This window comes from Balaenoptera physalus (assembly GCF_965194825.1).
Source record: "Balaenoptera physalus genome assembly, chromosome: 12".
In the NCBI taxonomy this organism is placed as follows: Eukaryota; Metazoa; Chordata; class Mammalia; order Artiodactyla; family Balaenopteridae; genus Balaenoptera; species Balaenoptera physalus.
In genome coordinates, this window is record NC_138897.1 from 3084017 (window position 1) to 3098701 (window position 14685).

The 14685-nt window shown below is 45.1% G+C and overlaps 1 protein-coding gene and 1 long non-coding RNA gene across 2 annotated transcripts in view; one reads left to right on the forward strand and one right to left on the reverse strand.

Moving 5' to 3' along the window:
• Window positions 1–4583: 4583 nt before the first annotated feature.
• On the reverse strand, window positions 4584–13757 carry LOC309639741. The gene is made up of 2 exons (XR_014251829.1): window positions 13453–13757; window positions 4584–12919 (listed from the first exon to the last, which is right to left on the reverse strand). It is a non-coding gene; the product is annotated as an uncharacterized lncRNA (long non-coding RNA).
• Window positions 13758–13930: 173 nt separating this feature from the next.
• The window catches only part of ZNF516 (zinc finger protein 516), a 112675-nt gene continuing 111920 nt past the window's right edge, over window positions 13931–14685 (forward strand). Inside the window, exon 1 of the mRNA XM_082417332.1 lies at window positions 13931–14095. The gene's annotated coding sequence lies outside the window, so the exon portion shown is untranslated. The remainder of the gene's footprint in view (window positions 14096–14685) is intronic.

Consider the following 14685-nt stretch of genomic DNA (forward strand, 5'->3'; position numbering starts at 1 on the left):
TTCTATTTCATCTGTTGCATCTATTATTACATTTAATTTATTTTTATTAATACTTGCGTGATGTCCGTCCTTTTATACTGAACCTTCTTGTTTTGTTTACGGTTGTCTCTCATGAATAGCATATAACTAGATTTTAAGACCAGTCTTAGAGTCTCACTTCTCATTTATTTTCATTCCTAATACATTTTAACTCATTTTACACTGTGTATTTTCGATTTACCATGATTTCTCCACATTTCTGTTAGTTTTTAACAAATTTTCCTCCTTCTGATTTCTTTTCTAGTTGTTACTTATAAATTTTGTACACATATATTGAACCTTTCTTTTTTCCACCCAACACTAACAAAAATCTTACCATGTTTTTTTTTCTTTTTTCTTTTTTGGCAGAGCCGCGTGGCTTGTGGGGTCTTAATTCCCGGACCAGGGATTGAACCTGGGCCCCCAGCAGCGAGAGCACCGCGTCCTAACCACTGGACCTCCAGAGAAATCCCACCATGTTTTTTTTCTGTCTCCTGTGGTCTTGAGATTTGGGGGAATTATTATTCCAGATAGTTATTTTTATATTTCTTATAATCAACACTTACTTCAATGCAGCAACATGGTTTTGTTTTTGTTTTTTTTCTGATTTCTTCACTCACTCCTGCTTCTTCTGTCCCTTGTCTTCTTTTAAATTTATTTTTTATTTCCAATTTCCTTTAGTCTGCAGTTCAGAAGAAGAATCCAGGCCCTGAGGCTGGCCAAAACTTGGTGAGGGGAAAACATAAAGTTCCAATTCTACATTTTGAGGGGATTTTCATAAGGGAGGCAGCAGATACAGGATGAGACGTAATGTCTAGAATTAGCATCAAGACGGGCCTTGGGCCTGAAGGACGGGAGGGCAGCTGCTGGGGTAGGTGCCCTGACAGCCAAGACGTGCAGGGCCTCAGAATAAGCCTTTCGAGAAGAGGTCCAGGAGGTGCTCCTGTTCCCAGCGGGGCAGCCGGCCCGCACAGACCTGGGCTGGTGCTCCCCGCACACACGCCAAGCAGCCCCTGTTTATAGGCTGTGGCCAGCCAAGGGGCCCCACCGGCCAGGAGCCGAGGGTCGTGTCCCAGACGCCTGGTGCCATGTGGGGTTTCCCAGCCTCCAGAATCCATGCCTTCACTTAGGACACACTGGCATCCCATCCAACACGCTTACCTCTGTCCTGCCATCCGATGAACCACAGTGATAGAAAGGCCTCTGGCTTGACCCGAAGACCCTTCCGAGTAGGGGCTGAAGCCGGCTGGTCTCACGGCCAGCCTCTCCCCATGGCAGCATCTGCAAGGTTCCCGAATCCGACAGGGGCGCAGTGGTGTCTGACACCCTTGGCCCTTCTCTCTTCCATCAGATGGCCTCTTCCACCTCCAGGACAGAAGGGCACCTGCTGGGTACTCCACCGGCCTTTCTTTGTCCTTCTCAACCTCCATCCAGGACCCCCGTCTTCTGCCCAGTGTGAGAGGCCTCGGGATTTTGATCTTCAAGTTCAGTGAGACCTTACCTCTTAACTGACTTCTCAGCCACCAAACCTTCCTCCTCATTGCAGTCAGAGTCACCTTTAAAAACAAATCTGGGGGCTTCCCTGGTGGTGCAGTGGTTAGGAATCTGCCTGCCAATGCAGGGGACACAGGTTCGAGCCCTGGTCCGGGAAGATCCCGCATGCCGCGGAGCAACTAAGCCTGTGCGCCACAACTACTGAGCCTGCGCTCTAGAGCCTGCGAGCCACAACAAGAGAAGCCACCTCAATGAGAAGCCTGCGCACCACAACGAAGAGTAGCCCCTGCTCGCCACAACTAGAGAAAGCCTGCGCGCAGCAACGAAGACCCAATGCAGCCAAAAATAAAATAATAAATAAATAAATTTAAAAAACCATATCTGATCGTGTCCTTCTCCTGGTTAAAGTGTTTTGGTGGCCGCCAGGCGCCTTCAGTGAAGTCCGCCTTCCTTTGCTCGGCCCGGGTACGTCCTCGGCCACTCTGGGCTCACAGACCAGGGAGGGGCTCGCAAAGCAAACAGCCAGTTCAAAACCAGATTCAGGCTGCTTTCAACTAAGAGCAACAGAAATCCCTGGCCCAAGGCTGAAACAAAAAGGGACACTCATTTGTTAAAGTCCAGGATAGGGTGTCTGCTCCAAGCCTGGTGGAATCAGAGGCTGCCCACTCCTCCAGGGTGGGAGGTGGCCCCAAGGTACCCCTGCTCCAGGTGACCGCCTTGAGGGACGAGGAGGAGAACTTTTCCCCACCTCTGTGATTCATCTACGAGAAGGCCCTTGGCTAGAAGCCCCTCCACACCCACCCCAGCCAACTCCCCGTCATGGCCCCCGGCCAGCAGTGGCATCACCTGGACATATGGAAACCAAACCCCAGCCGCGGGAGTAGGGCCACTGTGTCGGCTTAGACCAAACCATCTCCCCAGGCAGCATTGCCCGAGCACGGGCTGGAGTGATTGCTGGTGGGGAACCAGCAGAGTCTGCAAGAAATATTGGAACCAGCAGGAGGGCGGCGAGGACAGAGCGCCGTGGGAACACGTGCGTGGGTGTCTCCCCGAGATCGAAGGCTCCCAGGCTCCATCCTGGTGCGACATCTCTGTCGAAACCCCTGAGCAACTTGCAGCCCGAGACGTGTCCTCACAGCTGGAGACTCGAGGCCGAGCGCGGTTCCTCACCACGAACGTGAATTCAATACATATGAGTTGAGTGAATGACGCCTCTGTCTCTGCTCATCTTCTGTGTTTAATATGTTATTATCATTGTGATAATGTCAAGTGCCGTGACGGAAATCACAGCGGACATTTTAGGCTTTATGACTTGCGTGTGGTTTTACTGATACTGTGTACATTTAAAGTCAGATGTTCCTTGTATTCCTTTAGCCTCTTCAATTTTGTTTAACATCATTCATTTTTTTCTTTTTTTTGAAGACTTTTTTTATCATCATATGTGCAGTTGACGTTGGCGGATAGAGTTGAGTCTATCCAGGACTTATCCCAAATTTGCAGCACCTCATTGACTGCTACATTTTGCGAGAAAATCTTGGCTAGAGAAAGAATCACCATTCTTATTAAAATTTCTCAGCGTCCGTATACCAGGGAGTGTAGAAATTATACAGAACAGATAAAGGGCATTGTTCTAACTTCAAATTTCATAACAGGGCAGAGTGACACTCACACAACAAGGAGGAAAGTCCTTCCTGTAGTATGTGGGACAAATGGATTTTAAGAGCTGTACCCTTAGACACATAATTCTTTAAAACATCATATGAATTCAAAATAATTTGGCTTCTAAATGACTGCACCACAAAGGAAACACAACCACTTTGAGTTTTCAAGTTTTTAAGGAGTTAATAATTTTGAGCCATTTCACTTTGCTGTTATGAGCAGAATTAAACTAAATGAAATAAACTATACAAAATGTAGCATGTGTAGTTATTATGATTCCATAGGACAAACCCTTTACTTCTATTTCAGAAGGAATATAATGGTCATCTGTTCTGATCACAGCTGGTGTAGGGACACAGAGACTCACAAAAACAACAGTGCCTCGGTCTCTGGAAGATTAGACGTTCCACAATTAATGCACTCTTTTTTTTCACTTGTAAAGAATCATCTATAATTCATAGTTCCTGCCTTCATATCTGTGTCGTTCTCTAGCTGTTAACTTTGAGTCAGAAAATAGGTATCTCCACACACAAAAGAGAGAAGTAGTTGTGTGGCCTTTATGACTCCACCCTAACATGTACAAGACCAATACCTACGATACTCCCATCACATTTTGGAAATAAGTGTTCTGTGCAGTGTTCATTGAACAAAATTTGTTTTTTACTTGGTTTCTATATTTTTTCTCAGAGCGTGAGACAACCAAACTTTTTACAATCCCTTGTATAGATGTTCAGTATTTATTCCCTGTTTGGTTAATCAAGACTAAAATGGTACCGAAATGAGTAAGTAGGGTATTTGCACCATTATCGTCCCTGTAATTTTGCACAGCAAGGGAGGGTGAAGTAAGACTGCATGATGATGTGTGATGGGGGACAGAAAGACATCAGTCAACGGAAATAATATCATTATAGCTTCTTCTAGAGCAGAGTTTAATTTTTGGAATCCTTTTGTGTTGTTGGTGATTGAAAGAAAGTTTCAACAAATTTTCAGTTGGGGGTACATGTGAGCACATCACCACGTTTAAAAATAAGATTTAAAAAAAAGATGAAATTTCCCGGCTTTGAAAGGGTAAGAGTAGTTTAACAGTTATCTATGTAATACTTCACGAATACAGTTTTGGTTTTTTTTCCCCCTTAGGCTTTTTTGTATTGTTCTAAAGAAATGTTCTTTACTGTGAGAAATATTTGTAAAATCATGTTTTAGTAATGTGTCCTGAAGAACGCAAGCTCTAGGATGGAAGTTTATGATCAGTTTGCCTAAAAGTTACTTCTATGCTTCAGTCTAGGAAGTCCCAATATAAACAACTGGATAACCTCAACTGCAAAAAAAAAAAAAAAAAAGTGGTGTTGGGGAGAGGTTGGAAAGTGGAATATTGTTTTCCAGCCAATAAGTATGGGGTAATTTACTTGCTAAAAAAAAAAAAAAAAAGACATATAGAAAATCACTTCATTTTTAAGGATTGCTTTATTTTTACCCATACCCTACTCTACTGAGTTATGATAACTCAGAAGCAAACTAGAGAGAGAAAGAGAAAAGCCACCAGCCGCTCCTTCTGTCGGCCCACTTTGCCCGCACGACGGGGAGACCCCAGGTTCAGTGGCAGCCCCTCCTCTTTGAATTTCCTCGCTTTTGTAAATTTGTCAGTCCGTCCATGAACTTTGTTTGAACAGAGTTTGGCACTTAATGGATGATTGTATTGTATTGTAACTCACAGTGTAACACATCTTTTCTGTATTTATTTTAAATAAAGGCTTTCTAGAAGCCAAAGGGCTTAAGCTGTAGGAAATAAAGAAGTAAGTGTGTGTCCAGACCTGCCAATGCTGCATGTTACTCAAATGCCCTGATGTCCACACCCCAGAAGTTCCGGCAAACCCAGGGCAGTCCGGAGGCCTCGCTTGTTGCAGGAGGTGAGGGCGGGTTAGCTCGTTTTTGCCCGGGAGAAGCCAAGAGCTGACAAGCTCTGGGTCTGTGGCCCCAGGGAATCCGATCTTTCTATGCCCTGGGGAGTGGGCAGGGTGCCTGTCGGGGGAGGAACCTACCTTTCCCATCATACTGGAGAACATCTAGATCAGGTATTGAATGGAGACAGTTCTTAAACATTTGCAGTTTGGGGTGTGAATACCAGATTCGCTTAGGCTTGACCACACCAGTGGCATTTTATGATAACAAACAAGAGTTTGAAAATCAGTGAGGAGGGGTTTAGTAGATGCAAACCATTATCAATACATACAGAATGGATAAACAACAAAGTCCTACTGCATAGCACAGGGAACTATATCCAATATCCTGGGATAAGCCATAATAGAAAAGAATATAAAAAAGAATATGTATATGTATAACTGAGTCACTTTGCTGTACAGCAGAAATTCACACAACTTTGTAAATCAACTATACTTCAACAACAACAAAACTAAAGTGACTTACACAATTGAAAAAAAAGAAAATCAATAAGGAAAAATCAAATGGTTCTAGAAATGATCCCCATTTCAAGAGTACTAATACAATTTGGGATAACATTTCTGATGCCTTCAGCTGTTTTAAAACAGCATATTAAATGAACATATAATTTTATAATATTGATTACATCCCTATATGGTAAGGGATAAACTGCATATTCAGAAAAGAACTTACATTTGTCCACATAAATACACTATTAAAGGGGCTTCCCTGGTGGCGCAGTGGTTGAGAATCTGCCTGTCAATGCAGGGGACATGGGTTCGAGCCCTGGTCTGGGAAGATGCCACATGCCACGGAGCAACTAGGCCCGTGAGCCACAACTACTGAGCCTGCGTGTCTGGAGCCTGTGCTCCGCAACAAGAGAGGTCGCGACAGTGAGAGGTCCGTGCACCGCGATCAAGAGTGGTCCCCACTCGCCACAACTAGGGAAAGCCCTCGCACAGAAACGAAGACCCAACACAGCCAAAAATAAAAATTAATTAATTAATTAATTAAAAAAAATACACTATTAAAACAATGTCAAGTGATTACACATTTTCACTTTTCTTGTTCCTAATAACTCGAAGTGCAATTCCCATTTTGCAGATAAGGTAATCAATGAAAATTCTTACTAAATTGTAGGTTGATAGTTTCACCTCCAAACTACAGTGAGGAACACTGGATTTTGTTTGTTTGTTTGTTTGGTAAAAATATCGTTGCAAATGCAGTCTGTTACAGACTACAATCGCTTCTTTTTGAGAAATTGTAGGAGAAATTTCACTTAGATACCAGTATCAGGACATAATGTTTTTCGGTGGAAAAATGGACTTCTCATTTTTCAGATAGTGCAAATCTTGTAAAGAATAGTACTTCCCTCTTTGTTTTGGATGCTAGGAAGCTCAGAGGAAAATTCTGCTACCTCTGACAGCATGTGGGATCAACGTGTGCTTATCTTAAGCCTGGTGAGCTGACCTTGACCCTGATTTCATTGTTTTTCTTGTTTTTCCTAACCCAATTCCTCCCACTGCTTACGCTTTCCTTTTGTATTTTATATGTCTTATAAAACCAATTCAAATCCTTTGAGAAACTAAAGATTTTTTCACAGAGGTTATCTATCCACCAGTGAGCACGTTTTCCCGCACAAATATGTAGCACATGTCAGGCTTCCAGAAGACAACAGTGCTTCGAGGTGAGTGACGAATGCCGACCGGAGTGACACACATGGTGTGAGTGCAGAGGATGTGATGTAACTTATGCACGTGCAAACACCAATACACAGAGCCAGAACTGGGTACTGGAGCTCATGCCAAGTTCCTAAAGCTATTATGAGGAGACACAGATTTGGTTTTGCCCACCTTAGAATCATCTTTAAAGTAGCCGAGGCCATGTGCTTTGACTGGTGGATGGGCTGACGTAAGGGTTAGTGACGCGTTCCAGGGCCTCTGCCTTCCCACCCCCTCCCTGGCACTTGCCAGCTCTGCCCGCTGGATGGGGCCATGAACGCCGAACTTGAGCATCTGTAAAATGGGACGATAGTGACGCCTACCTAGTGGGATTATTGGGAGGATTAAATGACATAAAATGTAAGCCCTTAGGTAATAAATATTCTTTTTTAAATGAGCGCTTAATCTAGTGCCTGGCTTAGGAGTAGTAAATGTGGAATGAATGAACGAAGGAATGCACAGTTGTGAAAAATTAGGATTTAAAAGTTTTTTGACCTTTCGTCATCATGTGCTTTAAATGATGACTGCTTACTTGAAATATTTTGTAAATTGTTCATTGTATTACATGTTTCAGTGATCTAACGTGACTCCCTCACATTCCCAACTCAGCTTGGTCACCGTGATGCTGAAATGAAGAACAAAAGCTTTTTAGTGACTCAATTAGTACAATTTAGTGACTCAATTGTAGAGATCCAGCCATTTGTCTCTTTCAAAAATTCCATTTTGGCCCCCAGGTTAAATTGCATGCCATGGATTCACTATCTATCGGGGGCACACCAAAACACCTCCACGTACCCTAGAATGGAGGGCCTGCTCATTGCCCGCCAGTGAGGCCCCAGAGACACTCATGTGCCCTGGTTCCGTCCCCAGAAAGACAGACCCTCTTAACCAAAGGTTTTCCTTGGGGCCAGAAGCCTGGGGTTGCCTTAGTGCCTGGCTGCATTCGTGAACACTTCTCAGGTGCCCGGTAGGTCAACTTCACTGTTCCTTTTTATTGATTTTAATTTTTAATTTTCTGATTTTTAATATGCTTCCTCCACTTTGGGGGGACGTAGTTTGGTTATAAGACATCAATCAGCCATGAAACTACTAACCAGAGAGCAGGTAACTCAAATTCGACGTTAGGTTTGCTCTGTGTAGTTTCAGCTGCACTGGTTTCCATTCGGGAAGAAGATGGGGCGTTTTTTCATATTTCTCCTGAAACTTATAAGGAGGCCAAGACAAGCAAAGACAGCCAGATAAGATCATCATAAGAGAAGATAAATTCTTGAGAATTGTTTTTATTGAGATTGTAGTCACTTTGTTAAGCAGTTTATTTGGCAAAGTTCTTGTCTGCCTGTATATATAACTGCTACATCTTTTATAAAGAAGGCAAAATCGTACCTAGTTACATGCTACAGCATGGATGGACCTTTGGGACATTATGCTCAGTGAAATAAGCCTGACACAAAAAAACAAATATGCTGAGATCCCACTTAGATGAGGTTCCCTCAAGTAGTCGAATTCACAGACACAGAAAGTAGAATGGTGGTAGTCCGGGGCTGCGGGGTGGAAGGGATGCGGAGCTGTTGATGGGAACAGAGCTCCCCTTTTACAAGATGAAGAGAGTTCTGCAGATGGACAGTGGCGATGGCTGTACAACATTGTGAATGTACTCAACGCCATTGTACCGTACACCTAAAAATAGTTAAAATGGTAAATTTTGTGTTATGTCTCTTTTAGTGCAATAAAAAGTCACTAAAAAAATTGTACCCAATCTTATTTAGCCATAAAAAGGAACGAAATTGTGCAATTTGCAGAGACGTGGATGGACCTGGAGGCTGTCATACAGAGTGAAGTAGCTCAGAAAGAGAAAAACAAATATCGTGTCATATCACTCACATGTGGAATCTAGAAAAATGATACAGATGAACTTATTTGCAAAGCAGAAATAGAGACACAGATGTGGAGAACGGACGTATGGACACCGGGGGCTGGGAGGGAGAGGGATGAACTTGGAGATTGGGATTGACATTTATACACTGCTATGTATAAAATAGATAACTAATGAGAATCTACACAGTTCCCTGTGTACAGCACAGGGAACTCCCCTCAGTGTTCTGTGCTGACCTAAATGGGAAGGAAATCCAAAACAGAGGGGATATATGCATACACAGAGCTGATTCACTTTGCCGTACAGTAAAAATTAACACAACATTGTAAAGCAACTATACTGCAATAAAAATTAATTAAAAAAAATTGTACCCAGGTTTCCTCATCAACAAAATGTCTTGACTCCTTAATTATGACAATGACTCATCCGTATCCTGACCACTTCTTTTCTTACTGTTCTGATTCTAATATCATCAAACCACCTAAAGGCCAAATTCTGCTTTCCTTCAACCTGTCTTCTGTGATGTGTCAAATGAGATCTCACGCGAAGGTTTCTGAGCATTTATTCCCTCCTCGGTTTCATTACAAGTATATCTGCCTACCCACAGTGAAAGAGATGTTGCTGGTTCCCTTATTTTATTTTCAGTTCTCTTAGAAAAGTTTGCATCAACATGCACATGTAATCAGTTATGCATGGGGAAACATAATGAGATTTGGGGGCAGAAAAAGTCATTGGTTTTGCTGTTGTAAGAAGTATGGTGTCAGTAACAACCTATCTGTTAATTAACATACTGTGAGGATCGTGTGATAAGAAAAACACTCCCTCCCTTCCGTAACATGGGAAATCTTTCCAAAGAGGAATCCTTCCTGAATTTGTCTTTCCTTAAATGAATTCTGCTCTGCGGCCTACTTCCTTTTATTCTTCAAGCCATTATGAACCGCATCTGTGGAATTCCGTATCAGCTCTTCTGCAGCCAGCTGCTGCCGAGACTTTTACTTAAGTTGACATTAAGAACAGATTTGAGGGCCCTCTACCTGCTGTGAGGTCCTGATGTAGTTACCCCAAACTGCAAATGGTGATGAAACGTGCCTGCAAATCCCTGGGACTGTTAGTATATTTTCTGTGATGCTTTTGCCTCAATTCGGAATCTGCACGAATGCTCTGACCGAAAGTTGTTAAAGATATCTTTGTCATTAACCAAAATCGGCGCACAAGAGTAAAAGAGAACCCGTGCTGCGTTAAGAATAGGAGTAGGGGTCACCATGGAATCTTCCTCTGAGCAGAAAACCAGGACAGATTGTTAAAACGGCTGATTCCCTGGGAAGGTTAGGGTTTCTGCCGTGGGGAAAAATGAGGAAACCACACTCTGTGTCGCGCACATGGGTCCATTTTGCACAGATCTGGAAGAGACGCTTTGCTGATTATTAAACTATTGAAAAATTCAGGTATGGCTTTTAAGGTGTATTCAGACTCGGACACCACGGAGAGGTGAAGAAATCGTCACAGAAGTCTTTGAAACAACACGCAGGTTTCCACCATGACTGACTAAGTCTAAAGCCCAGAAAGACTGACCCAAATTGTCAAATTTACACAAAGACAGCACCAGAGAAAGCTGCTCAGTGAGAAGCTAGGAGAATCTGGGCATGGATCACATTAGAGGTAATGGTGTGTATGTGTGTGTGTGTGTGTGTGTGTGTGTGTGTGTGTTTAGAAGAAATGTATAGTGTCTATTTCACTACTACAGTATTCATCACCTTCCATAAGAATTAAAATTTAAGAAACAACTGAGATAGTTTCCTACACCACGATTAAAAATATTCTGTTGGTTAACTTCAGATTCAAGCAGCCTGAAACCATTTTGTAAAGACTATTTAAAATATAATCACAACTTTGCCTCTCATCAGGGCAGGGGGTCACCATATGTTAAATTCCATACTGAATCACTCATGCTGATGGCTGTTTTCCCTTCCTCCGTAATCTAAATACAGCGGATTCTCTGAGTCTCCAGGTTCTACGGAAGGGAAAGATTTTAGGAAAGAACAGCACGTTAGGATTGCGGTAATGTTTTTGAAACCATCAGTGACTGAATAAATAGCCAATTTCCATTTATACGTGAAATTACCACCTACTCCAAACAGTATAAAGGCAGGCAGCAGCTGTACTGCTCTTAAAACAGCCTTTACCTAGGAATACTTGTTGACAATTTAAATCAAATTTATCCCTAATCCACTCTGAAATCTCTAAATTTAAGTTAGTTCAGAGAGCTAAATATTTTATACCTGGACTTAGGTATATGATGTCATTCTCCTTTCTCAGATATAATTTAGAAAATCCTAAGAAATTCACACAAAGACTTAACATTAAATATTTACTAATAAGTAGGGCACTTAAAATTTTGAGCATGCATATTTAATAAATATTTTTAGTTTGTCTTAGACTTCACACTATAGTTTAGAGAGTTTCACTTCCAGCTTTCAGACGGACAAGGCCTTTTAGGAGGTTCTTTTTTTTTTTTTGGTATCTGTCTACTTTTCACTTTTAACTATTCTTTAATGGAATCTCTTAGGAACCTTTCTGATCTAAATGCCCAATAATCACACACCATTGGCTGACTTATGCAGACCAGCCATTCAACACTGTTTCATTAAAATGCCATTTTCCTTAGCTTGAAGGGACTGAGTCCCAAATCCTGAACAAATAATTCATTAGACCATAACAAGGGAAAATAAGTATTTTTTTCTCCATCTATTTCATTAACCAGAATTTTTGTCTGTTATAAAATTATAAATAACCAATGTATATCCAACCATTAATCCATCAGTCTTGCTGACTTCTCTCCACCCAAATATTGTAATTTACCTAAACATTTCAAAATAGGAGGACTTCTTTTGGGCGATTTCAGGGATGTATATTTTGTGCAGAAGCAGTGTCCTTAATCTCTAATGGGGACTTTAAATGTTTCAAGATATTAAACAGTTGAAATTTTGACAATGCTGAATATGTTATAGGAGTAGTATGAGAACTCATATATTTTGTTTTGATACCATTTTTAAAATAGTGTGTTGACAAATGAACAGTAATGTAAACACATTCGGCTCACGAATGGCGCTCTCACCAGTAACAAAACCGCCTCAAGCTGCCATTTTCCAGGATGTAACTCTTGCGGCCTCTCAAGTTACATTCTCAGATTCTGCATGCATTGTAGAGAAACAGGGAAGAAAAGCACACTATTATTGTAGAACCCGCGTGGCCCTGAGTGAAATCACATGTGGGTGATAAGCAGGCTGGAGAAAGAAGGCAAGTCATGAAAATCACAATTTTATGTGGAGGAGTGTGGCAGTTTTGCTCACTGATTGTTGGTCTAACTTGTCAATTTTCCACACATGGAAGTTATTAGTGCAATCCTGTAGTCTTAAATAGACGTAAGAATTTTTACCATGGACTCAAATCCATTCCAAAATACTACAAAAAGTATTAAAGTTTCAATAGGCAAATTTTAATCTCTTTGGGGGTGCATACATATATACGTGATAGTACGTCTCTATACGACATTTATATCCATGTAATCAGTTGCAACGGGGGGATACTTTTATTTGTGCATTTTTACTCTGCATTGTAAAGAATTGTGGGCACTTCAATACTTTTCTGTGAATCGGACTTAAATTTGATTGTTCAAGAATACATCGCACTTAGGCATTCAGGCTGAAACCAGCAACAATCGTCAACGACCTTTACCATGCCTGCTCTCCGCATTAGTGCAGATCATTAATCATATTTTATGACCAGGGATCCTTCTCGCAAAGGTTCTCAGCCGTCTTGCTCCCTCCCTGTCTCTCTACCCCCCACTCCCTTGCTTCGTGGAAACGCACGCACATGCACACACACGCACACACGCACACACATCACACACCCTGCACTCACGTTGCACACATGCAGAATGGCCCACTGGCTGAGAGTCCAGCTTTGCAGGCACAAGTCCCTTCCTGGGCGCTGGTCCGTAGTGGTTTCTGTTGTAAATGCCCTGAGCTGGAGCGGGCCCCCGAGCTGCTGCAGCAGCGGTGAACATTAGCGAACGTTAGGCTCCGAGAGAAATGCCACCGCGGAAGGTAAGGCCTGGACTGTAGCGCGGCCTCCTCAGCAGAGCCACGGCCGTATCTTGGATGGAATCCATCTCCACTGCGGATTGTCACGAGGTGAGCAGAACACGGCCAGGAGCCTGGTGGGAGAGGGCAACGTTACTCCGCGCAGGCCACCGCTCCCTGGATCTACGTCACCCCCGGCTCGCGCGTGCGGGGGGGGGGGTCTCCCGCTCCCACAGACTCCCCCCCTTCACCTCTCCTCCTTCCCCTCCATCTGCCCCCTCCCGCCCCTTCTCCTCTGCAGCCACCCACCCCGCTTAAAGCTTTCTGGAGTCAAATTGGGATTTCCATTCTCAGACTCGACTTAGTGCAGCTAACTACGGCCCACGGAGAGTAGTAATTGGGGTCAGAAAGTGGAGTTTGAAAAACAAAAATTAAAGTGGAACTTTTCAAAGATAAAAATAAAAAACAACAGGCAGTTTAAAATTGCCAGACAGCAGAATCCTTGTTCTGAAGTCTTTCCAGTGGGACCCCATCTTGATTCCGGACTTCATCTGCAGACACCCTGTGTCTGAATACCCCCAGCACCTTTATCAGGAAGTTAGGTGAAACGCACACCCTAAGCGGTTTGTAAAGCACGCGCGGCTGGGACCACCGGAAGGATACCCGCCTATAAATCTGGATTCCAGGCTTAGTGCTCAGGTGCCCAAGCCGGCTGAACATGCGTTCCCAGCACGCCTGCACGTATGGATGTGTGCCTGTGTGTGTATCCGTGTGTGCGCGTAAACAGCTTCCCGTAACTGGATCTGCGGCAGCGCTAGTCCTTGGGAATAAGGGGCGACAACTAGCCGCTGGGATCGGGATTCAGTGCTATTAGGGGAAGAATTATCAGTGTCTGAGTCATCGCGAGCCTCCAGACTTTCCCCGCAGTGTGGCAGAACTTTGTGCTGATGAGACAATAGTGGAGCGTGTGCGTTTCCTACAGGGCAGACCATTCCGGGGCTGGGGGAAGCCTCGGGCCTGCGCCGGGCCGCTGGGGCCCGGTCCCCTCCCCGCGCCGCGCAACCCCCGGAGCCCGGCCGGCGCCGGGGTCCCCGCGGGGCGGGCGCGTCCGGGGCGCGCGCGGGCGGCGCGGGGAGGGGGCCGGGCGCGTGGTGGGCCCCGCGCGCCCTCGCGCGTCCCCCGCGCCCGGGCGCAGCTGGCGCGGTCGGTCTAGTGCAGCGCTCGGCTCCGCGCCTCGGGCGCTCGGCTTCACCTTCAGAGGCGCGGGGCGTGCGCGTCCTCTTCCCCGGGCCGCCCGCCTCCCCGCCAAGGTAGGGGCCGGGGTGGCGGCGCGGCGGGGCCCGCGGGAGGGCGGGGGGCGCTGGGACCAGGCCTCGACGTGTGGGGGACCCGGCGTGCGCCGCGGGGGTCGGGGCTCCGGGAAGGGACTCCAGGGCGCGGGGAGGGCGGTTCGCTTTCCCGCTGGCTAGTTGCTCCGCTCCGCAATTCCGGGAGAGGGAAGATGCAACTTCGGGCGGCCCAGCGAGCGCCCGGGAGGTGGCTTTTACCGCAGTGGAGGGGCGGGGTGGGAGCGCGGAGGAGGCTCCGGCTTTGTACACTTCGTCAAAGGCGACGCGGGAGGAGGGGAGCTCGGATGCGCTCTCCATCCATTAGGAGACAAAGAGCAAATTGCCTTACTTTAAAGTAAAACGCTCCGGCTAATGAAGGTGGGTGATGGGGCCTCGGGGCCCGAGGAGCCGCTTCAGTTATTAAGGGTTTGGTTGATGGGGTCGATGCCAGTGGGCACCGAGCGCTGCTGCCTCGGGGACGTGCTTGCGGGGAGGGGCGTTGTTCCCCCCCCTCCCCTGGCTGCGTGCCCATCAGCTGGGAGCGCATAAGTGACCCTAACATTAAAGAAGTG